The 26,694-nt window shown below is 39.7% G+C and overlaps 1 long non-coding RNA gene across 1 annotated transcript in view; it reads left to right on the top strand.

Annotated features, from left to right (window-relative positions):
• The window catches only part of LOC122794783, a 94,543-nt gene that overhangs the window by 40,334 nt on the left and 27,515 nt on the right, over nucleotides 1-26,694 (top strand). The window contains exon 3 of the long non-coding RNA XR_006363697.1: nucleotides 11,091-11,134. This is a non-coding gene — a long non-coding RNA (uncharacterized LOC122794783). The remainder of the gene's footprint in view (nucleotides 1-11,090; nucleotides 11,135-26,694) is intronic.

The raw sequence follows: 26,694 nt of genomic DNA, 5'->3' as shown, positions 1-26,694 counted from the left end.
ACCTGCCCATCACTGAGTACAGCAGGATATCCACTTCTTTTGACCAGAATGATATGCTTCTATAAATCAGTTTTGCTAAGCAGAAGGAATTTCTAACAATTGAGACTACATGGTGGTCAAAAAAGAGGGACATGTCAACCACAGTGTCAAGATCTCTGATAACCATGTCTGTTTGAAGTGGGGTACTGGCTATGCTCTAAACTGTAGATGATAGTTATTTACCAATAATGACAATTATGTAAATTTTTGCATTTAATTATAGCACCTTTTAAAAACACCATCCCTTTTTGAGGATTTGATCTTGTTGAAGGGATTCTTTGTTCATTTGTTCATGGGGGACTGGAGAATAATGTTCAACTTACTGTTATTGGTAGACTTATTTAAGCATATGTTTGGGTTTATAGTTTGGAGGTCTGAAAAGTATATGACAAAAAGGAGGCATCCTAGAACTGAGTCCTGAAGTATACCATTAATTACATTTTTACTTTCTGAGATGGCTACCTTGACTACAAGGTTTCTATCCTTCAGCCAATTTTCTATCTATCTTGGCACACAGAGGCCTACAATCAGGTCTACTAGTGTATTTATAATTACAGCATAGAGGATGTTATTGAATGCTTTAGACAACTCCAGAGAGGCAGTGTGGACCAAGTGACCACTATTTGCTGCTTTTGTGGCCTTTCAAATAGCCCTGGTCAAAGACAGAGAGGAGGAGGCCTACAGGAAAGAGATTGATCAACTACTGGTGTGGTGTGACAGCGACAATCTAGCACTGAATGTCAGCAAGACAAAGGAGTTGATTGTTGATTTCAGAAGATCTGAAGTACCACACAAACCTCTAGTGATGAAAGGGATGACAGTGGAAAGGGTCAAGAGTACAAAGTTCTTGGGTGTTCATATCACAGAGAACTTATCTTGGTCAGTCCATGTATCCAGCACAGTCAGAAAAGCTCAGCAACGCTTGCACTTTCTAAAGAAACTTAGGAAGGGAAAATTACCAAGTTTCATACTTCAGACCTTTTACAGGGGCATCATTGAAAGTGTCCTAACCAACAGCATTGCAGTCTGGTATGGGAGCTGTAACAATCAGAATCGGAAGGTTCTCAAGAGAGTTGTAAGGCCAGTAGAAAGAATCAATGTCACCTCACACACCTCTGGAGGATCTACACAAATGCCAGTGCATCGACAGGGCCAAAAAGACTTCCAGCAATCCAATGCATCCTGCCAATGGTCTGTACACCCACCTGTCCTCAGGCAGGAGATACAGAAGCCTGCATTGTAAGACCACCAGACTGAAAAACAGTTTCTTTCCACTCTTCATTAGGCTGTTGAACTCTTGGGAAAAATTAACCATGGCATGTGTTACATAACTAGCCTATCAAGGGGCTTATTTTATGTATGTGCAATAACTAAGTGCAATACTAAGGTAGCTCACCTACACACTGAAGGACTGTAAAGTGCAATATACAAACTGTGCAATAATTCAGTATATTCATAGATATGCTGCTATTGTTTCAATTTTACTTTGACAATATTATCTTCATATTGTTCTTTGTCTTCCTTGTCTCCTGTTCTGGGATGGGTGTGGATCACTGCTGTCCTATTTTACTTACAAATTGCTACTTATTAAAATTCTATTGTGATATTTTATTAATTTTTTCTGTCTATATGAGCAACTGTTTCATGCATTGAGAATGAAGCATTGTAATTTTGTTAAGCTACACTGCTGTGTAGTTTTGAATGACAATAAAGTTTTCTTTGACTTTGACTTTTCAAAGAAGTTTACTATATTAAGTAAATAACTTGTCTTTGACAAAACCAAATTGTTGAAGGTCTAGCTGAATATGGTTCATAATGTCATAGTTAATCAAGTCAAATATGTTGCATTCCATGGCTTTGCAAATTAGACTAGATATTGTAATGGGTCTACAGTTTCTATGGTGTGTGTTGTATGGTTCCCCCTTATAAAGGGACATCACAACAACCATTCGACTCCAGATACAAATGTCAACACTTGAGATGCCGAGTGCTGACATACATAAAAAAATTATCAAAAATCCAGAAGAGTGAATCTTGAACACACACACACCAGACTAATATATGCTAACTCTGAAATCATCATATACCTCTGCAAAAAGGGAATATTCTGAGAAATGGCCATCTTGGACTTAATACATGGAAGTCCTTTTTTTCAGCCATTCAGCATCTGTGTTTTGGGACTTGTTCTAGTGGGTCCTGACATTTCATATGGGTACCCAGCCATTCTCCATACTTCTGGGACACTCCCTGTGGCTAATTTAAGTTAAACAAGTTCAGGAGGGTCTACAAGAGAGCATATTTGGTGCTGTTTGTTAGGCAGACAGGTAGATTGCATCCACATGTGCTTGTGTATTGCAGAGTAATTTGGTAAAAGCAGTAATCAAATCTGACAGAGTGGTAGAAATTATTAGGATTATGTGTGCATTCTTTTTTCAGAAATGAAAACAGATAAACATACAACAGGAAAGTTGTCTGTCACAACTATGAACAATGAACTAGAGCATGTGTAGTTATGTGGCAATTTAACCAGGAAGAAGGACTGTACATCCAAAAGGCTAATTTACTTCCTTAGGGAGTAGGGTTGGGGAAGGAATGGCCATCTCTTTGTAACCCATTCAAGCAGGTAGGAGAGATTGTTATAGTGGACTGATTGCCACCATGCAAGAAGAAGCTTGCATAGCAAAAACAAAAGGCAGGACTGAAGATGTGAGCTTGTCTCTTCCATTCCAGGGATTGTAGCCTTCATTAGAGCACATGAGGGGTAAAGGCTTATTTGAAATGTCCTATCATCTCTGGTAATACTGGCTTCCCAGGGACAGCCCCATGAGAGGCCAGAAGATGTGGCAGCATTGGGGAACTGATGCAGGGATACAATTGCTGTGTGATAGAGGCTTACCTCTGTGGTTCCTTTGGACTGTTGTCTGGATAGTCTGAGATGGAGGTTGGCTACAGGAGAGCTTATAGTCTACAAACTGCCATGGTACAGACAGCCTTCATAATTGGTTGGATGATGGCTCATTAACAGCTTTCATCCATGTCAGTGACCATGTCACTAATAGGGAACAAATGTACCAGAACTCACATGGAAGGTGATAGTGAGCAGGTGTGGAGGTAAAACTTAGGCATATATATATATATATATATATATATATATATATATATATATATATATATATATATGGGTCCCTATCTATTCACCGACAATTCATTTCACTGACACTCATTTCGTCGACAGTTCATTTCGTCGACAGAAAGATGTGCCCCCTTCCCCAATGTTGTGCAACCCTGGAGTTGATATATATAGTTAGGGGTGTGGGGCACAGCCCCCAATGGGGTGTGGAAGCCCCCAACAATCTTTGAAGGGGGCACATCTTTCTGTCGACGAAATGAACTGTCGACGAAATGAGTTTCAGTGAAATGAATTGTCGGTGAATAGATAGGGACCCATATATATATATATATATATATATATATATATATATATATATATATGGGTCTACCTGATAACACCGACATGCCAAAACACCGAGAACAAAATAACCCACACGAAAAAAAAGGAAAAAAAAAAAAAGTTCAAAAACACAAAACTTCACATGCCCGACAAACCAAAATCCTGACAATCAACAAAACAAATACCTTTCCCGAAAAACACACAACACAAGCACAGCAAAATCCTTACAAACCTACAATAAACCTTACATACACAACTATCTATGCACTAACCTTAACCCAAACCCTAACGCTAAGGTCCGTCACTATCGCACACTTACCTTACCCGCACCCTAACCCTAACACACTTAATCCGCCCCTAACCCTCAAGTCTGTCACTATCGCACACTTACCTTACCCGCACCCTAACCCTAACTCACTTAACCCACCCCTAAACCTGAACTCCGTCACTATCGCACACTTAACTGACCTGCACCCTACCCTAATGTCCATCACTATCACACACTTACCTTACCCACACCCTAACCCTAACATCCGTCCCTATCGCACACTTACCTTAACATGTCAGTGTTCTCAGTGTCGAGATTCTCAACTGTCAGTCTTCTCCATTGTCGATCTTCCAGTGTCCGTATTCTCGTTGTCGGCGTTCTGCGATTTTGGGGTTTTCAGGTAGACATATATATATATATATATATATATATATATATATATATATATATATAGTGAAGTATGGGAAGATCAAATACATTAAATATAAAAGAGTAGAACCCTTGTATGTTATCTAAGAACGTTCATGGCAGACCACAGTAGAAACACTTGATTACCTGTCTAGCAGGAACATTTTAATCTGGCAACATATATTTATAAGAAGAGTCTTTCCTATCTCTTTTGCTCATATTATGAATAGGATAAGTGGACTGTAAATTATTACATTGGATAGTGCTGCCCTAGTTTTTCTTGAACTAAGACAACAGTCTGCTCCCCCATCAATCTCTACTACACACTCCCCTTTAGTACTACAACAACTCAGTTGGGTGTAGTCCAAGGAAGACTCTGCTGCACTACTGAGAATGGGTCAAGGAGTCCTAAGATTACTTCAATTAAATAAAAACAAGGTGAAACTTATGCTAAACCAAGAAACAAGCATGGTTGGAGGGCTACCTTTTCACTGCTTGGTTCATTGGGCATACTTTACCTAACATCTTCACATAGGTTCATAGATTAGTACTAAGCTAACTGCCCTTGTGAGCCATTTTAAGCCTAGCCAATTATCCCTTGTGAGACTCAAACCCTGCACCTTGTGTTTGTAAGGCAAACACCTTAACCATTAGGCCACCTTAACCATTAGGCCACTCTCCCAACCCCTTAAGAAATGTTCTGTTACAGCCTTTCTCTTTCCCCATATTTTGTCTCAGTGGACATTTCTCCTTTGCTTCCTCTCATTTTTTCTGTTTTTGTTTCCTTTCTACAGTTTTCTCTATTCCTTCATTTTCATTTATAGGATCATAGGAGATTACTAGGCTATCGACCCAGAGGTCATTTTAAGCCTAGCCTTCTCAATCCAATGTAATACCATAGAGGTAACTAGTCAATACCAAATGTTGCATTTAGTGATGACTGCCCATGTCTAGGAGGGTTGTGGGTGCTATCCCCAGTAAGAATTTATGGTGCCCCATCCACTCATCCAGGTTCGTGTTGAACAGTGTCACAGTGGTGCTCTGTTTCACATGAATTGGTATAAGAAATTAGTAGTATGTTAACTAGTCTTGTACCATTTTAAGCCTAGGCAATTACCTCATGTGAGAATCAAACCCTGCACCTTGTGTCTGTAAAGTAAACACCTTAACCATTATGCCAACCTACCACTCTCTTATACATTGTCCTGCTCCTGTTCCCCTTCACAGAGCTACTAATATCAACCATATTCAACTTATCTATATTTTCCAAGCATTACAAATAATACTTTATGGCAGTCGTATACTTACCAACAATGTTTGGCTACCCTTATGTTAGCTGTTTAGCTTGCTCAGGAAAGAAAATCTTCCTTTCCACAGGTTTGTTTTTCTGTTGTTGGATAAGGTAACACTCATGGCAGGTGGTGCTACGTCTCCTACCCTTACTATATCCAGGATCAGTTTGCTCCTGTACCCTAATCCCATTCCTGCCATCCCAATTGCCATTAAAGTTATAGTACAACAGCATACCCCATATCATCAATCTAGCAACAATGTCTGAAATCACACCCCGAACACCTCCTCTTCCTGTAGCATCATTCACTATTCAATTTGAATTGGGTCCTATTCTATAACTGTTCCACTTACCTCACTTACATTATTTACTTTTTAAAACCATATCATGGATGTTGCAATGAAGCAGTAGTTTGCAGTGTCACCTCACAGCAAGCAGTTCTCCGGTACGGTTCTCAGCTAGGGTCCCTTCTGTGCAGAGTCTGCATGTCCTCCCCATGTTTGTGTGGGTTTCCTCTGGGTGCTCCGGTTTCCTCCCACATTCCAAGGACTTGCATCTGGACCATTTTCCTCTGGGCCTCTGCTGAAAATTGGCTCTGTCCAAGTCTGATTTTCCCAGTAAACAAATGTTAAATAAATAAATAAATGTGGTAACTCCACCTACTAAGTTTTACTTCAGCCCCAGCAAAACTCTCACTCTAGTACATCATCTTACTACTTCTTACTCCTCCAGGCTATTTCACAGGATGGCTGTAGCCACTCCCTTAATCCCCCAGTCTACCTTAGAGGACTACTGTCAATCCTCTGCCTATCTCACTGTCTATAACTCTTCCTAATATAGAGTTATAATCTCACTCCACCATAGCTTCCACTGCTGTGCAAATATTTCACCTCTGCCATTGCACCAGCATGTTGTTCAAATATTTAACATGGTTTACTACCATAATGTCAACTTACAGACTGTAAATTCAGAATATGGTCAACGCACGTCCATGAATGTCACACTGCCAAATTCTGGTATACTCGACACAAAGACTGAACAGCGAAACTCCCTACCCCTCTGGAACCAGGAACAAGCACTACCATCTGTCTAGAAGGGGACAAGGTAAGCCAGCTGGGAAAGTTAGTGTTCGACATTTTGTCATGCAGGATGTAGGACATCTCCCAAGTGGATTCAACCCCCTGCAGATCAACATAATGATGGTAACCCATTTAACACTTATTTACACCCTGACACACACATATGAACCCACTAGAATTTACTACCTTCCAACTGAAGCAATATTATAAGTAAGCCACACCCAATCCACATCATCATTATAGATTTTATGAACTTACATTATTCTAGAGAAATTCTACAGTGCCCAGAAGTCATCTGTTCCAACCCTGACCCAAAAACTAATTTTCCCTAGTCACAAAATTATACAATGCATTCCAAATACAAGAAAATGTGATCCGTAAAGAGGTAAAGCCTTAATGCAAACAGCCTATACAACAGAGTTGCAGAGCTCTACACCTGGATATCCTATATAAGCCAGACATCCTTATCATTATGAAAATATGCCTCAAACCTACATTAAACATGGGGAAATACTCCGTCAAGGCTAGAAAATACTGAGATTAGATCACAAAAACAAAACCCTCTGGGGGAGTAGCCATTATATATTTCACCTCCTTAGACCATTATCACTACCCCACCGCTATAGTCCTCATCTCCTCCCTCAATATAGACAAAAACAACACCATACATGCAATATCCCTATATTTACCACCCAATAATAACATACCAACCCTGGAAGATATACTTTCTTGGGCCAGTGCAAACTTCTTAACAAAACTTAAAATACTAGTAGATATCAGCATAGACTGAGCAAGTAATAACACTTTAAAAAAATCAAAAATCAATCTATAGACCTATTTGGACTCAATCAACTAATCAGTGCATCAATCAGACTGAATGAAAATACCAACAAAGCTTCTATCCTAGACTGGATCCTAACAAATGAGTCTAGCAAAATACTGCATATTGACTGGCATCTTGCCTGATACATTAAGTGACCACCCTCTATAGGTTAATACGTGTTTACTAGGCTAACGGCCACAAGGGCCTTTTAAGTCTAGCCATGCATCCCAAATCTCTGACAAGTTCTGGTACCCTTGATAAATGTAAGCAGGGGCCAGGGAGATGAATGATTTACAGGTTGCCTTTTTCCATTAGAGGCATAGGTGCCAAGCCATGGATGAATTTCATCTTCCCCATCCAACTGCCAGAGTTATATTTGAATTGGGTTAGGGAGGAACTGTGCTTCACATGGATAGGGAGCATGTTCCAGAGACGGGGTAGTCTCTGGGATACATACCTGTCTCTAACCAGGTTCTATTTATATTGCAGGCAAGGTTTAAGTCTTTAGAATGGGTAATTCTGGTACTGTTTGTTTTGCTGATATGTAGGAGGTCCATCAGAGTGGGATCTGACAATGCCCTGTATGTCAGGCACAGACCTCCCCTCAACAGCCTATCAGAGATAGAATACAGGGATAGGGCCTTGAGGTGGTCTGCATAGGACATTTTACTTATGCCCTGTATTCTTTTAGTGAGGAACCTCTGTGGATGTTCCATCTAAATATACCATATGAAGCCCCTCCAAAGCCATCAAAGCTCATTACTACATCCTAGCAAGAAACCAATCAAATTGTAATAGTGGCATTTTCAAGTCCACACTTCATCCATGTAAGTGGTCTCCCACTGCTGTACTATATCTCATTAATCAGTTTCTCTGCGTACTTAATGTGCAAGTCCCAGTAAGGAAAATAGCATTAAAGCCAAATCTGCCTCCTGACTAACCCACAAAACTGAAGTCATCATGACAGCAAGGGAAAATTGCGGCAAATGAGACACTCCTAAAAACATAAATATCTTTGAAGTTGCTGCCACCTGAAAAATGTAACAAACCAATACATATCAGAAAAACTAAACTACTGCAATAATCTTCAGCATACCCATCAAAACACACCCAAGCAATTTTGAGCCACACAAAACAATTCATGTCCAACCTGATAACACGTTATCTCTACTGTAAACTTCTTAATCCCACCTTTGAAGACCAATACCATAATCCTCTCCACACAACTAACTGTAACATAACTTTCAGTTTACAAAAGGTTCTCATGTTAATCATCAAGAAACTACTCTGCAAACTTAAATGTATTATACTAAAAGTAAATAGCCACAGACAACCTGGCCTATCCTGTATCCAAACTAGTTAACTGTCCTATATAAGAAGTTATGAATGCAATCATATAGCATCCCTTTACACAAAGGAGGCATATCAGTAGACCTGACTAACTATCCTGTCATAACCATCCTTCCCACATTATCCAAAATTCTAGAAAAGTACATCCATCATTAGGTCCTAAAATATGTAACAGACAACATTCTTCTATCTCCTTCTCAATATGCATTCTTTAATGCAAGAATAGCACTGAATCAGCCCTGATAGCATACCTTGATACTATCAACAGCAAAAGGACTCAAGGAAAGCTTGTCTCCATACCATTCATCGACCTCTGAAAGGGTTTTTGGTACAGGCTCTTATCCCCTTCTGCTCCTCTACAAGTTATTGGCTCTGGGCCTAAATTAACAAACTGCTAACTGTATCATCAATTACCTCTCCAACAGGTCCCAGTGCATAAAGTGCCAGATCATTTGCTGTTTAATATCTGTATACCATGGCTAAGCAAGTTACTCTCATTTCACTACACTGATTATTCCATTATTATATGCTCCTCTATATCCCCATTCAAACTACAGACATTGAATCAAGAATCCATCTGTATCTGGAGGTCTCCTATATCCTTGCTGATAATTTCCATGAAAATTCCTTAATGGCTTTGCAAATAAGACTAGTCAAAGTAATGGGTCTGTAGTTTCCAGGATCTATTGAATGTGCTCCCTTATGGAGGGTATAACAACCAAAGTCCAAAGTCCTCCATTCTTTTGGCACAAAGCCTATTTTTAGACTATTGCTAAAAAGTGGTCCTTGTAAGTCATATTTTAGACTGTTCAAGAGGAATCCTGGGATGTTACTGGGGCCCATTGAGGCTGTTTTCTTGGCTTTAGTGAGCACACCCAGAACATGCTCCCTCATTATAGTTATGTGGGTTATGTTTGAGGGTATTTCTTGGGGGTGGTTGGGGGTGAGACAGGGGGTAAAGTTGGAACTGAATTTATCTGCTTACAGGCTCACTACACCAAGATTCAGGGAATGTGGCACCATTAACCACCAGTCTGGCACACTGATGCATGCTGCTCTTAAGGAAGCTTATGGTTATCTTTTAAGTAGAAGTCTATCTTAACATCAAATTCGGTTTTGTTTGACCTAATTAGACCTCTTATTTGCCTATTTTGTTTGATGAGAGAGTTTTTATCTCTATAGGAATTATCCCTCCTGATTTTTGCCATAATGTTTTCTTCCTTTGTTGTATATCCTGTTTAATTTGGGATACCAACAGGGCAGTTTGTTTCTGGGGCTAGTTTTGGGCTTATGTTGGGTAGGTACAGCTGGTCAATGAATCTTCTTGGTATGATACACAAGTTAGAGTCTAGCCTTGATCTAATTTGCAGTAGTTACAGGTCAGTGGCTGTCATCCTGGTTGGTCATTATGGCAATTCTTTTTCTCCATTCTTCTGTCTGTGGACAGGGATATGCATTGGCATTTACTAAGCCTTACATATATTCTGCTACTGTGGCAGCATTAAACATCTGCAATTATCTTCTAACCACATATGAGCTGGCTATGTAAGTTCCTTCAGAACTCATTGGTGTATAGTCTGTGCCAGGTTCAAACCCCCTCACCAGCATACACTCAACACACACAAACACACACACACACACACACACACACACACACACACACACACACACATGATAAGTTACCACAAAAGCACTCAGTCCATTAATCTAGACTTCTACACTAACTGTGTGGCTCCATTACAAAGCCATGATCACAATAAGGCACATGGAATTGTACACCTAATCCTTCATAAGTCAACAGCACTGCTAGGGAGGTAATTATGCCCCTGTATACAGAGGAAATGCAAAGAATATCTCTCCCATTGACCTAAGCACTTGACCCCAATAAAAGTAAATATCTACCATAGCATGAAATACAGCAACTTCATATCTCAGTTTCATGCATATGTGATAACCCCCTCCAATCAAACTCAGTCTGTCAATCTACATGTTCAAAAATGAACTGGATAACTGTATCGACACCCATATGTTCCAGCCTAGGATCAGGGATTCATAGGTTAGTACTAGGCTAACTGCCCTATGCGAGCTATAGTAAGTGTAGCCAATTATCCCTTGTGAGACTCAAACTCTGCACCTTGAGTTTGTAAGGCAAACACCTTAACCATTAGGCCAGGATGGCAAGCTCCTTGCTGCTCAATAGGCTCCTTCATGGTTAGGAAAAAAACAAAATGGTCTTAGGGGTGAGTTGTTCACATTAATGGAAAGTAATGTTATTAAAAGTCACTCACACTGCTGGTGCATTTATTAACTGCTATGGAAACATTGGGATATTTCATGTTATTATCGCTATTACTAATATTATGTTTTTACTCTCATTACAGTTCATGAAATGGGTGAGAGTACCAGGAATGCATGCTTGTATCCGGTAAGAAGCTTTTCTTTTCCTTTTAATGTAAATGTCAAGATACAGACCTGAGCTGTTTTATGAAAGAAAATGAGGCATATTTTACAGCAAATTGAAGTAAGAACTTCTTGGAGCCAGGAATTTCTCTGTCATAAAATACAATGTCATGCACTACTTCCATCCATTTACTAGAGGGACTCTGCCCTTGTCCGAAGATGGTGGAGTTTTGAATGCCTAGGGACTAATGTTTGGAATTTTTTTTATTATTTGTTTACAGAATTTCTGTACATTGAGCATTTATTTTGATATTTAAATTCTGTTTTTACAGTTATGCATTGGTTTGATAAGTGCAGTTAGATTCAAGTATTTTATGAATGTTTTAGCTGCTCCTGCATTTTACTGTTACATTAGATTACATTGCATTTCCTTATTTGTAACATTGCAATAGTTTGCATCTGCCTCTACTTTTGTGAAGCAGTAATGCAAACAGTAATGAGTGATTAAAATTTATCTGTCAAATGTTTGGTGGGAACAGACTCTGCAACATTATATTTGTGTCTCAGAGACACCAAATGTTCAGCGTCTTTAGATGTGTTGATTTTTATGTGCTTCGGCTGCTGTTTCCCAATATATTATTTGACTGATATCTGGAGTGCATGTGTGCAGTCTTACCATTGGAGTCATCATTTGGTGACGGCCTGGATTTGTGGGTTGTTCTAGGATTTAAATCTTGTATGTGTTGCACCTTTATTTTCCTATTTTGTCAAGCTGGTTTTGGCATCCAAGCATGTTGCATTTTTCTTGGATGTGGAGATATGGATCTTGGTCCATGTTTTCTTAGACTTGCTGCTTCAGAATTTTACAGTTTGATTGGACAATGGGACTTTCATATGTTATTTATAAATTAGTGAGTGCATTGTACTCAGATGTCTTATATATTTATCATATTTGCAATATTTTATATTGGTTTTCAGTTTGTATTACATTTTGACTTCTTTTGATATTTGCTTATGTGTCTGGTTGTTACATTATAATAACATTTAAGTTGAAGTTGAAGTTCCTAGTTATGATACAAAAAGCAGATATTTTTGTTTGTTTTACCTTGTTAATGATGGCCTGCTCCAATCTTAGGGCTACAGCTCCCCTCTCATGGTATCATGGGAGATATCATATGTATTCAGAAAGAGCAAGTATCTGTTGTCTGTTGTAATCAGATATTTCAACATCTATAGTAGTAGAAAGGCTACTATATGTCTATACTAACTATTAACACAGGACACCTATTCTTGCTGTAAATATACATTATCAGCTTAAACTGCCTTAGTTTGACTTTTAATAGATCAGATGTTGGAGTATGGGAGTATGGGAACCCCATCATGAATAAATATAGCTGTAAAATCTCAGACAGTATCTTTCAACTGTTCAGATTTTTACAGAATGTTCAGATTTTGTATGCCTTCAGTGTGGAGTCTGCAGGCCCTTGTGTTTGCATGGGTTTTCCATAGATGCTCCTGCTTCCTTCTATATTCCAAAGACATGTAATAGGTGGATTGGATACTTAAACTTGGCCAAAAAAAAACAAACTGTTATTATTCTCATCAAAACCTCCAACTACAGAATTCAAAATTCTCTCCCATAACAAAACAGAAATCGAACAGGTACAATTCACAAAACTACTTGGATTTTCTATCGACAATAAACTCTCCTTTGAACAACATATATTGAACACAATAAAGAAGACCCATTTCAAACTAGGCAAATTATACCTACACAAACTATACCTTAATAATTAAACTAGGAACAAAATAGCAAACCCTTTGCTTATTCCATCCCTTATGTATGGCAGCCCCATTTTCACCAACCTCCATACATCACATAGGAGTAAGCTACAGCAATGCGACTATAAAATTGCAAAATTGCATCATACTGGTCTAACTGCTCACACCAGTGTATCACTCTCTCAAACCTATTGTGGCTAGAATTCCACCACTACCTCCAATTTACTCAACTGTTTATGGCCCATAAATTGATTTTCCAACCCGATAGCTGCCCTGCTCTCCAATCCATCTTACACACATATACCCCTACTTGATCCCTCCACTCTTCTGAGAAGACCCTATTAAGTATAGCCAAACCCAACAAGAGAGCAGGACAATGCCTATACTCCTACAACATATCCAAATTTTGGAATACCCCCCCCCCTCTACCATTACCCAACTAGACTCCCTAAAGCCCTTTAAAGCTGCACTATAAACCTACTTGTTATAAAATCCAAGCTGTACATGTGATATACAATGTAACCCCCCTTAATTACATAACCCATTAAACAAGAAGACTACCTTGTAACACCTCTCACTTCATTCTACTCAAGTGACTAGAAGACCTTACTATCTGTTCATCACAATGTACCTAATTTCTGTGATGTAGTTTTTAACTGTAATTTTAGTTGCAGATTAATGTATATACAGTCGATATAAAAAGTGTACACACCCCTGTTAAAATGCCAGGTTTTTGTGATATAAAAATGAGACCACGATAAATCATTTCACCTTTAATGTGACCTACAACCTGTACAATTCAACTGAAAAACAAACAAATCTGTTAGGAGGAAAAATATAAAAAATAAAAAACATACAATAAGCTGGTTGCATACATGTGCACACCCTTAAACTAATACTTTGTTGAAGCACCTTTTGATTTAATTACAACATTTTACATCTTAAATCACTAGGTTTGTCCTTCCTATCATTGTCACATGTACTATCACCATAAACATCTGGTTCCCAAGGGCACCTCTATAGTGGTTTATTTTTCAGAACTTTAGAATTCCATTTAACCCCTACGGTGACCAGTCACCAGTATATTTATAACCTTTGGGCCCCTATTTAACAGCCTATATGTAACATCTGCCCTGAGGAAAATCTTACATACTTATGGATAAGGGAAGTTACTCATAATATGTATGTCCAGTCTAATGCCTTCCCCTCTACAGGTTGTTCTTTCCTCTAATAATTAGACTCTAATCTATTCATATTTAAGAAGTCCCACAATATTTAACCTTTTATAAATGCACTCTGGCTGGTAATTCTGGCTGTGATCAGGTTCAAATGGAAGTTAGCTGATAATTATTCATTATTCACACAAATCCTTTTCTCACTGAAGAGAGCAATTCTTACTTCTATTCTTACAATTACTCAGGAAAAATAAAATGCAGTATTTATTTATTTATTTCCAGTTTGATGACTGGGGATGTCCACTGGGCTCAGGGAGCCTGTTTTCAGTGGAAGCCCGGGGAGAAAAGCTCCATGTTACAAAGTTGAGATACAGATACAATATAGAAAAGAAGAACAATTTACAATTATGTTTCGTGCTAGAGAGCAGGTGATCTAATCTAGTCATTTCCCATGTTAATTACGACTGGATTACCCTACGTATATCTCTATAATCATTGCGACTTCCACTTCCAGGAAACTCAGTCAGTTTCTATGTCGTCTGTGCTACTTTTAGTTGTTTACATTTATAACTGTATCCATTAAATGTCACAAGATCCACCATACAATGACGATTACTAATTTGCACTGAAAGAGCTTACAGATAGCACTTAAAGCCCAAAGCCCAAAAGTTCCTGGAATTCATAAACTCAAATGCCATGGAACAACTAGTCACCATCCCCACAAGAGGAGATAACATACTTGATCTCATCATCACGAACATGGGAGCACAATGTTCAACACCGGAAGTATACCCCTCACTGGTGAGATCAGATCACAAACTAATCTCGCTGGAGGTCCTCATCCCACCCCCACCTGAAATTAAAAAGACCACAGTAAAGAACTTCTCAAAAGCCGACTTCACACTTCTAAAGACTAGTGTGGTCTCCTTTAAGGCCCCCGAGCCGGCGGAAAACAGTACTCAAGCCGCTGAATCACTTACAAATGCCTTCTACCAGCACCTGCAGGACTGCATGGATAAGGCAATCCCAAGCAAAACAAAGACTCTTTGTACCAAAGGCAAGTGTCCAGTCTGGTGGACCCCAGCCATAAACAAACTCTACAACAAAAGGAGGAAGCTACTACAAGATAGAGCAAAATCCTTAAAAGGTAAGACACCCTTGATCACTATAAGTAAAAAACTAAGAGCTCTCATAAAATCATCCAAAGCAAATTTCGAGAGAAAAATAGCTAAAGACTCAAAAGACAATCATAAGACCTTCTTTAGCTATGTTAGAAACCTAGGAGGAAACTCCCAGATATGCTCAGAACTAGTTCAAAATGATGTGAAGATTACTGATCCTACAGACATTGCCAACATACTGGCTGACAGGTTCAGTGCAAACTTCTCCCCTCCCCCGCCAAAAGGAGAGATATCTATATCAAACGATTGCAGCCCCCAAAAATCTCCAGCCCAAGTGAGAACTGCTCTCTCCAAAGCAAAAACACAGCATCCATGGGACCTGATGGTGTCCCCGGCTGTGTGCTCCACGAACTCAATGAGGAATTAAACCCACAGCTAGGACAGCTGTTTAATCAAAGTCTTACCTCTGGATACGTACCCAGGAGTGGCGCACTGCAACTGTGGTCCCACTTCACAAAGGCGGTGCCTCCACCGACCCTGGAAATTACCGCCCATTAGCTTGACAAGCCTTATCTGCAAAGCCATGGAGAGGATCATAATGGACCTCATAAATAAAGACATAGGGAATTTGCAGACTTTGGATCCAACCCAGTTTGGCTTTGTCAAAGGCAGATCATGCCTTTTAAACTTGGTTGACTTTTTCGAAACAGTCACCAAAGCCATTGATGAGGGAAAGGCAGTCCATACAGCCTACCTCGATCTGGCTAAGGCCTTCGATACAATACCCCACTCGGGTATCATTGAAAAACTCATCAGCTTAAATGTTAACCCATACATCACAAGATGGGTTGCAAACTGGCTGAGTGACAGAACCCACAGGGTCAGAGTTGCTGGCGCCATATCAGACTCAAAGCCTGTCACAAGTGGTGTCCCACAGGGCTCAGTCCTGGGCCCACTCTTGTTTGGCATCTACTTTTCCGAAGTACAAGCAAACACAGGAGGGTTATGGCTGACAAAGTTTGCAGATGACTGCAAACTGGGCGCCATAGTAGAAAACACATCTGACACAGATATCCTTCAGAAGGGTCTCACAGAAATGGATAACTGGTGCCAGAGCCACGGCCTAAAGTTAAATGCCAAAAATGCATAGTCATACCCTTCGGGAAAAACAAGGTTACCCCTAGCTACCAAATAGGTGGCAATCCACTGAGCACAGAAGAAGTTATCAGGGACCTGGGGACCCAGGTTGATAGTAGTCTGTCATTCAACACCCATGTAGCTAAAGTAGTTAGGAAGACCTTCTACATTGCCCACCTTATCATGAAGGGATTCTCATCTAGATCAAGGGAGGTCATAGTCTCCCTTTACTCATCACTCATCAGACCAATGATTGAGTACAATGCCCCATTCGGAATGTATCTGACCCAACACTTGCAGCAGCTGGAGAGGCCACAAAAGTTCCTCACCAAAAGGATAAAGGGTCTCAAAAATCTGTCCTATGCTGCCCGACTGAAAGAACTCCAGCTCTATTCAGTCGCCACGCTTGCTCAGAGGTGACCTTTGCCTAACATACAAGGCCATGTCAAACCCAGATTTGATGAATATGCTTCACCTCAAAAAATCTAGATCCATCAGAGCCACAAGGGCGGGAGACTTAAACCTCGACACGGCTATTAATAGGACGTGCTGGAGGGATAGATTCATCACCCAAAGACTCCCTATGCTGTGGAACAAAATCCCGGTACATGTGAGGCAGAGCACCTCGCTGGCCTTGTTCAAGAGAAATCTTGACCAATGGATGGGAGATCGCAGATATACCCCAGGGATTACCTCAGTGTCACTGCTCGACAGAGGCACAGCAAAATAATGGGTATAGTTTCCCATACTAAAGGGGTGGCATAAGCCACAAAACGATGGGCTAGGCTTGTAAATGCCCTCGGGCAGATAGCCTAGTATGAACCTATGAACCTATGAACATGTTTCCTTGCAAATTAGTTGTGGAAAACTGACATCTCATACATTATAGACAAAAATATGGATCTCCACTGACCAGTGAACATCACCATAAAACTCAAATCAGTTCCACAAGCATCCCAGCATTCAAAGCCCTCCTTTTAAACTGGCCAATCTCACATCAGTAAAAAAGCATTCTCTTTCAACAGTCATACTGCAGTCCAAACCATGAATTGAAAACATAATCCCCTTTGTCTAATCAAAGCAAAGCAAATTACACCCTTAGATGTTATTTATATGGCTGAAATCATATCATAGGCATATTTCATCTTCAACAGATGGTTAACTCATCTAGTAAGTACAATGTTTAAACTAAGGGAGAACCAGAGTTGAATCTTGTACAGTCTTTGCACCTATGGAATAATGACTGAGGAAATCATTGTTTGGTCAAATTGCCAGACATATCCATAAGTAACATTATTTAATATCATATGTATAGTCCTATAGTCTCTTAATAAAATAATGAAAAAATAGTCATCAGGTATTTGTATAAAGAAAGGAAAAATGCTATATATTCCAACAAGCAATAATATTTTACATCAAAAGCAAACATGATAGATACTTACATTTTGATACTTCAGATATTATACTTATATAATTGCAGACGGTAATCATCATGCAAAGGAGCACATATGGTCCCAGACATTTATCAGAGAACCTCAGTCAATAATGACCATTGCCATCCGCCCACATTTAAACAAAAAATATGTTGCTGAGAGACCTCTCAGTATTGAAAATGTCTGTTAATCATCTCAGTACTCAGGGTTAACCAAACAGTTCCAGAGACTAACTTTATCACATGGATTCTTTTGCCACTGCATCTGACCGCATTTAAAGAAAAATGTATGTTCTTGGGTGTCCTCCTCACACTATGTGTAATATGCTAATCATCTTCCATTAAACTATAAAAATCTTGCACAGATTCTCAGGTTGATTACTTCCAACGACATTTTCAACTTTTAAAATTATAAACTCTTTCACACCCTCTCATCAAATTTACAAACAGTCTCATTCTATCAAAAAAAAAAAAAAAACAGAGAAAAAAACAGTAGAACAATTTAGACTTTAAGTTTTGAAGACGCAGATCCCTCAGAGTTGCAAAACTTCAACCTCAGTGACGTTGTTTGTTCTGAAAAATTATTGAAGAAACAGACCTTTCTAACATTTATTATTTGCATTTTAGCTGGTTTGTAAATTTAATAATAATATCTGGTCTTTCAAAAATCAGTTTACATGGTTGACTACTATAATTCAAAGGTTCATAGGAGGTTACTAGGCTAGCAGCCCTAGAGCCTTTACAAGCCTAAACATGCTAATCCCAAGTATCCACATTTGTTCTTTTTGGGTAGTTCACTGAATGAATTTATAAACAGAGCTGGTCTGTAATCTACACCCGCTACCTCTGTCCATGAGGGACATGGGTGCCACACCAGGGGAGAATTTGCGGTCTCCCATCCAATTACCTAGGTTGCGTTTGAATAGAGTCAATGAAGAGCTCTGTTTTAAATGAATATGAAGTCTATTCCTGAGAAGCAGCAGTCTCTGGGAGACATATCTGTCTTTCCATCATGTTCTGTTAATGTCACAAGCTAGGTTGAGATCCCTAGAGTGACTCTCATACCTCTCAACTGTACAGAATTTTGCAGAATGCCCAGATTTTTGCCTCATATTTTTGGTCTGTTCCTCATAAAAATTGTGTTTTTTGACAAATGACTGCGATGATCTAACAATTAAAGTCACAAATAATGACATGTATTTGATTTTTCAGACTTCGTATCCTTCAGAAAATGCATGCTAATGCAAATCCTATTATTCTAACAACTTTCTATGTTTATCAGAGCAATATTTAAAATATGTCCCTATTTTTGGGCCTTTGCCCCCCCCCCCCCCCATTGTGTTGGGTTTTGTCCAGATATCTTGTACTAAGAGCGTGACAGGTATGAGAGTGAGTGACTCTTGTGTCACTTGACTTGTGGATGTGTAGCATTTCCATTAGAGCAGGGTTGGAGATTGTCCTATAGGCCAGGCACAAGTCACCTTACAGGACCCTATAAGATACAGAGTAAAGTAACAGGGCTTTCAGCCTGTCCATGTAGGTCATGGTTTGGAGTCCCTGTAGTTTCTTAGTGAGAAAGCTCTGAGGTCTCACCAGCTGCTGCAGATGTCTGGTGAGGTGCATGCAGAAGGTTGCATTACACTCTGTTAGTGGTCTTATGAGGGTCGTGTCCAGTGGAAGTAGAACATCCCTTGACCTGGATGCTATGCCCTTGCTTATGAGGTGCACAATGTAGAAGTCTTTCATTACTACTGTGAAAACTTGGTGGTCAAATTTCAGATTGCTATCAACCTGTGTTCCCAAGTCTCACACCACTGGGTTGGAACTCTGGGGTGGTGCTGTCAATATTGTAATTTGTAGGGAACTTCATTTTGCCAAAGGGAATAATAATGCATTTTTTTTGCATTCGTTTTTAGACCATGGCTTTGGCACCAATAATTTGTTTGTGTTAGTCCTTCTTGTAATATGTTGACATTGTAGGGGGACTCAATGATTGCTCCTAGTTTGCAATCATCAGTGAACTTGGTGAGCCAAAGGCCATCTAGTTTGGCCTGGACATCTGAGAAATAGATGACAAACAGTAAGGGGCCCAGCACAGACCCCTGTGGTACTCCACTGGTGACAGGTCTACTGGTGGAGGTGGAGTCACCAATTTTAACAGAGTGTGCTCTTTTGGTGTGCCAATTGGCTACCCATCTAATAATGTAAGGATTAATCCCTGTCTGGGGGAGTTTCTCAATGATGCCAGAGTGGGGAATTGTGTCAAAAGCATTGGCAAGGTTGATATAGGCAGTGTGCACTGTCTTACCTTTGTCCATGGCTTTGGTGACATTCTCAAAGAAGTCCACCAGGTTTAATAAGCATGATCTACCTTTAACAAAGCTAAACTGGGTTGGGTCCAGCGTTTGGAGGTTGCCTGTGTCCTTGTTGATAAGAGCCTTGATAATTCATTCCATGCCCTTGCAGATGAGGCTTGCTAGAATTATGGGTCTGTAGTTCCCAGGGTTAGTTGATGGCCTCCCTTTGTGCAGGGGGATTACTGTTGCTGTTCTCCATTTTGCAGGAACATAGCCAGTTCCCAAGCTATGATTAAAGAGAACTCCAAGTGTGTCCACTAGGTCTTGTTTTAGATTGTTTAGTAAACAACCTGGGATATTATCTGGTCCCACTGAGGCTGTGTCTATGGCCTTGGTGAGTGCAGAGATGAGCTTTTCTCTAAAAATACTAGGCAGAGGGCTGGTGTCAGGTATGCTTTGGGATGTGGTAGGTTGGGATGGGGGGAGAAGTTTTTGCTGAGTTTTTCATCTAGCAGGTTGGCGATATCTTCCAGTGTAGTATGAGTGATCCCTTCTACAACCAGTTCAGCACATAGCTGGGCATTCCCTTTTCAACTTTGGATGTAGTTAAAGAATGCCTTATGATTATCCTTGGCTAAAGATGCGATAATAGTTTCATAATTTGCTTTAGAAGACTTTACAAGATTTCAGATGTTCTTGTTTAGGCTTAGGAAGGATTTCTTCCTCTGCAGAGTAATATCCCTCATGCTTTTGGATAACGGTTTCTTTCTCTTGTGATATAATCTGTTTATACTTGAAGTCCACCATGGTGACTTGTTTTTATGGGAAGACCTGGTTTTGATCTGGTCAGACATATCAGAGTTTACACAGTCACTTAAGTGTTTGTACAAGGCATTTGTGTACACTTCTGCATTGTGATCATTGATTTCTGTGATTGCGGCTGGTATGAAGCTTTTTATGCCATTGTTTAGTAGGCTGTAGTTAGCTTTGGTAAAGTTTTTTATAATTTTTATTCTTGTGAGGGCATCAGTTCCAGTAGTTACTTCAGACGAGACTGATTTGTGGTCTGAGTTAGCCAGGGAGGGCATCAGGCATGTGGAAGTACAGTGACCCCCCATGTTGATGACTACATTAGAGCACCTAGTGGGAATGCAGACTATCTGTACCAGTGCATTTGTGGTAACAAAGTCCAGGAACCTCTGGATGAGTGTGTTTTTGCTTGTGTATGTCCCCAGTCTATGGAAGGATAGCTGAAACTCCCATGACTAAGGTGTTAGGCTTTTTGGCGAGGGATTCCAGTAAATTGAGGTAGGCAGTGTGCTTATTCTGGTTCATGGTTGGGGGATCTATACCTAGCAATGATGTGGTACGGTACTTTCCCAATAGTTAACTGTTCATGGAGTAGTTCGTGAGAGTCATGCTGTTTGACTAGTCTTGAAGTGTATTTGGTTTAATGATGATGGACACACCTCTTCCTTTGGTTCCTTCAGACTCATTTTGTGGTCTGGACATGTGGAAGACATTGTAGGTTTGTACAGTCAGGGTACTCTCAGTGACCTTGAACCATGTCTCGGTAACTGCACAGATGTCAGCATCCTCTAAGGTGAGGAGTGCTTCCAGGGAGTGCAGTTTCATGTTTAAACTCCTAGCATTAAACAGCATGACCCTGAGTTTGCCTTGATTTGATTTAGTTATGTTTGAAAATGTTTTGGAAAATTGTAGGTCAACCACATGCTTCCAATGAAGGAAGGTGATAATCTTTCTCAATTGCAAAGTTTTATGCTGAAAAAGCAGAACAAATCAAACTTCTTTTTGTTTATGTATTCAACATAGTTTTAAATTTCTTCCTTTTCTGGGACCATTACTAAGTACACATTCTTTATTTAAATTTTATCGTCTAATTCAATTAACTTATGTTCAGTTGTTGCCAACTTTTCAAGTAAATACAGAAATTGCTACCTTATTTCTTCATTCTAAGACAGTCAGGAGAAAGATGGTATTAGACTGAGTGTATAAAATGGACTGAGACTAGAAGCCACACACTGGCTAATGAGTAGGTATCGCATGATCCTGCAGATGAAAAGAGGGATCGGACTGCAGTGAAGCGGGATGAAAGCATTGAAATCAACCCATCAACAGCACAGGGGGTGGAAGACCTCAGCACCACAAAGGGGAGGAGACAACAGTAGTAATTCAAGTAACCAACAAAACAATAAGGAACAAGAAGGCAAGACTGCCATCTAAGTAAGTGAAGATAAAAAGGATCAGTATCATAGGGGCTGGCCAAAACAAAGTAGGTCATGGAACAAAGAAGCCATAAGCTACGCCTAGTGAAGAGTTGTAATAGCATGCTGAGGGAGTAGGGGATAAAGCAAGAGCTACTTGTTTTTGTAGCTATAAGATGTGAACTTGTCTTACTGGAAATTATAAAAGCAAATGTTGACCCACAGGCAGAGGAAAAGTTCTGAGTTGAGACAGACATGAATTATCAATAAAAGCAGAAGAGAAAAACAAATGACGAGATATGGCTGTCATTTACACAGCATTACCAAAACAGGCCAATTCACAGAACTAAGGAAAGTGGGGGCGGGGGTGTTAAGAAGGGTTCATATGCAGAAATTCATACAAATTATGAGGAGGACAGTTATTAGAGGGGTTACCCCGATGTTAAACTAAAGAATGTGAAGAAAAACTTGTCACACTATCCTGGGAAAAGAAAGAAAGAAAAGAGCAAATAAATAAAACAGAAAAGAGTGAACGTGAAAAATGTGGGAACAGTGCTACAGAGATCCATATGATGACAAAGCCATCTTGAAGATGGTTCTAGGAGTTAAAAGTAGGCACAAGGAACTATATTCTAAAGTAGAAAGTAATGCAAAGAGATACCTCAATGAGGTCAAAGAACAGAGGAGAAAAGAAGTAGAATGTAGGGAAAATGCAAAAAAATAGACGTCAAGACAGAATATTTGGCAGTAAATCAAGGATACTATGTTAAACAGGATACAGAGTGGTAAGTTACTTGTAAACAAGCTGTATTGGGGAAAGACAGAGAAAGGAAAGAGATGGTTCAAATAAGATATCAGAGGAGACAACATAAAGCTGGTTCTATGAACTACAGACAAAATGAAGGAGTCACCACATATTTCCATCCACTGTCATGTAAGCAAGTCTTAAAGGCTGAAAATAAAGGGCCAGTAACACAACAACAAATACCATCTAAAATCTAAACATTGTTACACTTTGAAAAAGAAAGGGGATGCTTCTGGAGTATAGTCATTTCAGTATTTAATGATGATTTATAGAATTATAGAAGTAGTACATTCTTCATTAAAGCCTTGCTTTGTTTCTAATTTGATTTTTGTGTGGTGTGAAAATTAATTCTGTATATTGTATCACTCAGACAATATGTTAAATGAATAAGTGCTACTAACTGCAAACATGTAGACTCTGGTGAAAGCACACACAGTTCATAATGTATGTTTGTCTGCTACATAAGCACTATGCTGATATGTTTCCTTCAGGGAATGTAGTTTCCTGAATAATTTCCATAGATGTCCTAGCTGAAAAAAATAAATAAAAAATACTTTACTAAGAGAATGTCAGAAGGAGTTGCATTGTGATTTTGTAGACTTAGAGAAAGCATATAACAGGGTGCCTAGAGAGGAGTTGTGGTATTGTATGAGGAAGTCAGGAGTGTCAGAGAAGTATATAAGAGTGGTACAGGATATGTACAAGGGTAGTGTGGTAGCGGTGAGGTCTGTGGTGGGAGTGACAGATGCGTTTAAGGTGGAGGTGGGATTACATCAAGGATCAGCTCTGAGCCCTTACTTATTTGCAATGGTGATGGACAGGTTGACAGACGAGATCAGACAGGAGTCCCCATGGACTATGATGTTTGCAGATGACATTGTGATCTGTAGTGAGAGTAGGGAACAGGTGGAGGAGACCCTGGAGAGATGGATATATGCTCTAGAGAGAAAAGGAATGAAGGTCAGCAGGACTAAGACAGAATATGTGTGTGTGAATGAGAGGGAGGATAGAGGAATGGTGAGGATGCAAGGAGTAGAGGTGGCAAAGGTGGATGAGTTTAAATACTTGGGGTCAATAGTTCAGAGTAACGGTGAGTGTGAAAGAGAGGTGAAGAAGAGAGTACAGTCAGGATGGAGTGGGTGGAGAAGAGTGTCAGGAGTGATTTGTGATAGACGAGTACCTGTAAGAGTGAAAGGGAAGGTCTTCAAGAGGGTAGTGAGACCAGCTATGTTATATGGATTGGAGACAGTGGCATTGACAAAAAGGCAGTTGGATGTGGCAGAGTTAAAGATGTTAAGATTTGCACTGGGTGTGACGAGGGTGGATAGGATTAGGAATAAGTATATTAGAGGGTCAGCCCAGGTTGTAAGGTTTGGAGACAAAGCCAGAGAGGCAAGATTATGTTGGTTTGGGCATGTGCTGAGGAGGGATGCTGAGTATACTGGGAAAAAGATGCTAAGGATGAAGATACCAGGTAACAGGAAAAGAGGAAGGCCTAAGATAAGGTTTATGAATGTGGTGAGAGAGGACATGCAGGTGGTTGGTGTGACAGAGCAAGATGCAGAGGACAGGAAGAAATGGAAACAGGTGATCCACTGTGGCGACCCCTAATGGGAACAGCCGAAAGAGGATGATGACTTTACTCTGTAATGGGTGCCAAATTTATCATTATTCTAAAGAATCAAAAAGTTTTAAAGCTGGCAGTGTAGTATTAAAAATGTTGATGTCTATTTTTGGCTCCTTATCTCTCTGGCCATAGATATCCTTTTGATCACTTATCGGCTTGTTCATTTCCATTGTTCCTGTTATTCCTCTGGGTGCAGCACCTCACATCATACAGAGAGCTGACTGTTTCTCTGAGGATGGCTTTACAATTTCTGATTCTTCCCTGTGTCCTTTCCTTACAAGGAGGAAGTCTACCTGAGTTGGACGTTGGCCAACCTTGTATGTAATCCTGTGACCTTCTCTCTTTCTGAATGATGTGTTGGCTACTACCAAGTCATTTGCCATACAAAAGTCTACAATGGCCTGTCCTTCAATCCTGTTTCCCCATCCATGTGCACCCAGGCAGACCTCATATCTTGTTCCATCTGTCTGTCCATATACGTGCATTCAAGTCACCCATTCTAAACACCAAATTATGTTGTCCTGCTTTATCTAGTAGGTCCTGCAACAGCTGTCTGAATGCACTCATTTCCTCACAATCACAACCCTGCTGTGGGGCACAGGCTGAGATTACATATACTGCCCTATTATTGCTGGAGTCTGGCTGCCATGAGCATGTCACTAATTCTGATTACATTCCTCACTGCCTTCTGAAGCCTCTCCCTCACCACAGTTCCCACACCATCAATAAAAAAAAAGGATTATTGCCATAGATATGAACTTTTCCACTATCTCTGTTACCAGCTTGATGGATATGGGCATCATGAGGCAATGTAGAAATTACCTCAAGTTTACTGACAACCAGTTAATTCTCAAACTGATATGGTATATGAAAAATGTATTTACAAAATGTCACTGGAAGCAAAGCTCTCACGTAAAAGTACTCCTAATGGCAATAAAGTGGTCAGTAATACACATGCTGCACCCATCACATACAATTCAAAGCAGACATATAGACCCACATATGCTGAGTCACTTAAATGTAACCTTCCTAAACCCCAAAGAATTTCCAGATGAAGTACACATAACGAATACCCTCAGCAACCCCAAATGCACTCTTTTGAAACAACACCCACATAAATACATAGAGACATATGTCATGGAGCCTCTACTTTATTTTACTTATTTATTTAACATCTGTTTACAGGGAAAGTCCGACTGCACACAGGTCCTTTTTCAGAGGAGGCCCAAGGAGAAAAGCTCCATGAGTAACAGTAAATTTTAATCCATGAATTACAATAATCAATAAAGTATAAAGTAAACAAAATGTAGTATGCATAAGAAAATACTAATTTATTACATCATGACAACAAAACCGAGGCTTTGAACATAGCTAGTACTATTTGTGAAGTATGACTTATGTCAAGATATAAGGTTAAGACAGGCTGATAGGAATAAAGATTAAACACCGGGGAAAGAAAATGGATATGGTTGGGGTACTGTGATGTATCAGAGCATTTATGAGGGGTTAGTACAGGAACATAGCCACTTATTGTTTAGATAAGCTTTAAGTGATGGCTTAAAGTTGTTAGTGGATAAGATTGATAGAATGGAGTTAGGAAGGAAGTTCCATATACGAGATATATAGCTGGAAAATAAAGATTCTACTGCAGTGTTGTTGGCCTTGGAGACGGTGAGTAAATTCTTATTGTTAGAGCGAAGTGGTCTGCTGGAACTCTAAGGAAGGATGAGATTTTGTAGTGCAGAGAATCTGGTTGCTTGTGTTACAATTTTGTGAGTTAAAGAGAGTTGGTTGTAAAGAATAATGTTGGAAAGTTCAAGCCAGTCTAGTATCCTTAAAGCTGTACAATGATGTGTTCTATATGGGCAGTGAGATGCAAACTTAGCAATTTTATTATAACATGTTTCTAGCATAGATAACTCAGTTTTCCTAAGATTAGTTAAAATTGGGGAGGCATATAGTAGAGTGGAGAGCAGATGGGTTT

The sequence above is a fragment of the Protopterus annectens genome, chromosome 2.part1 (genome assembly GCF_019279795.1).
Source record: "Protopterus annectens isolate FY-2018-M chromosome 2.part1, PAN1.0, whole genome shotgun sequence".
Lineage (NCBI taxonomy): Eukaryota > Metazoa > Chordata > Ceratodontiformes > Protopteridae > Protopterus > Protopterus annectens.
The sequence above is the reverse complement of the archived record's forward strand: the minus strand, read 5'-3'. Positions and strand labels throughout refer to the sequence as shown.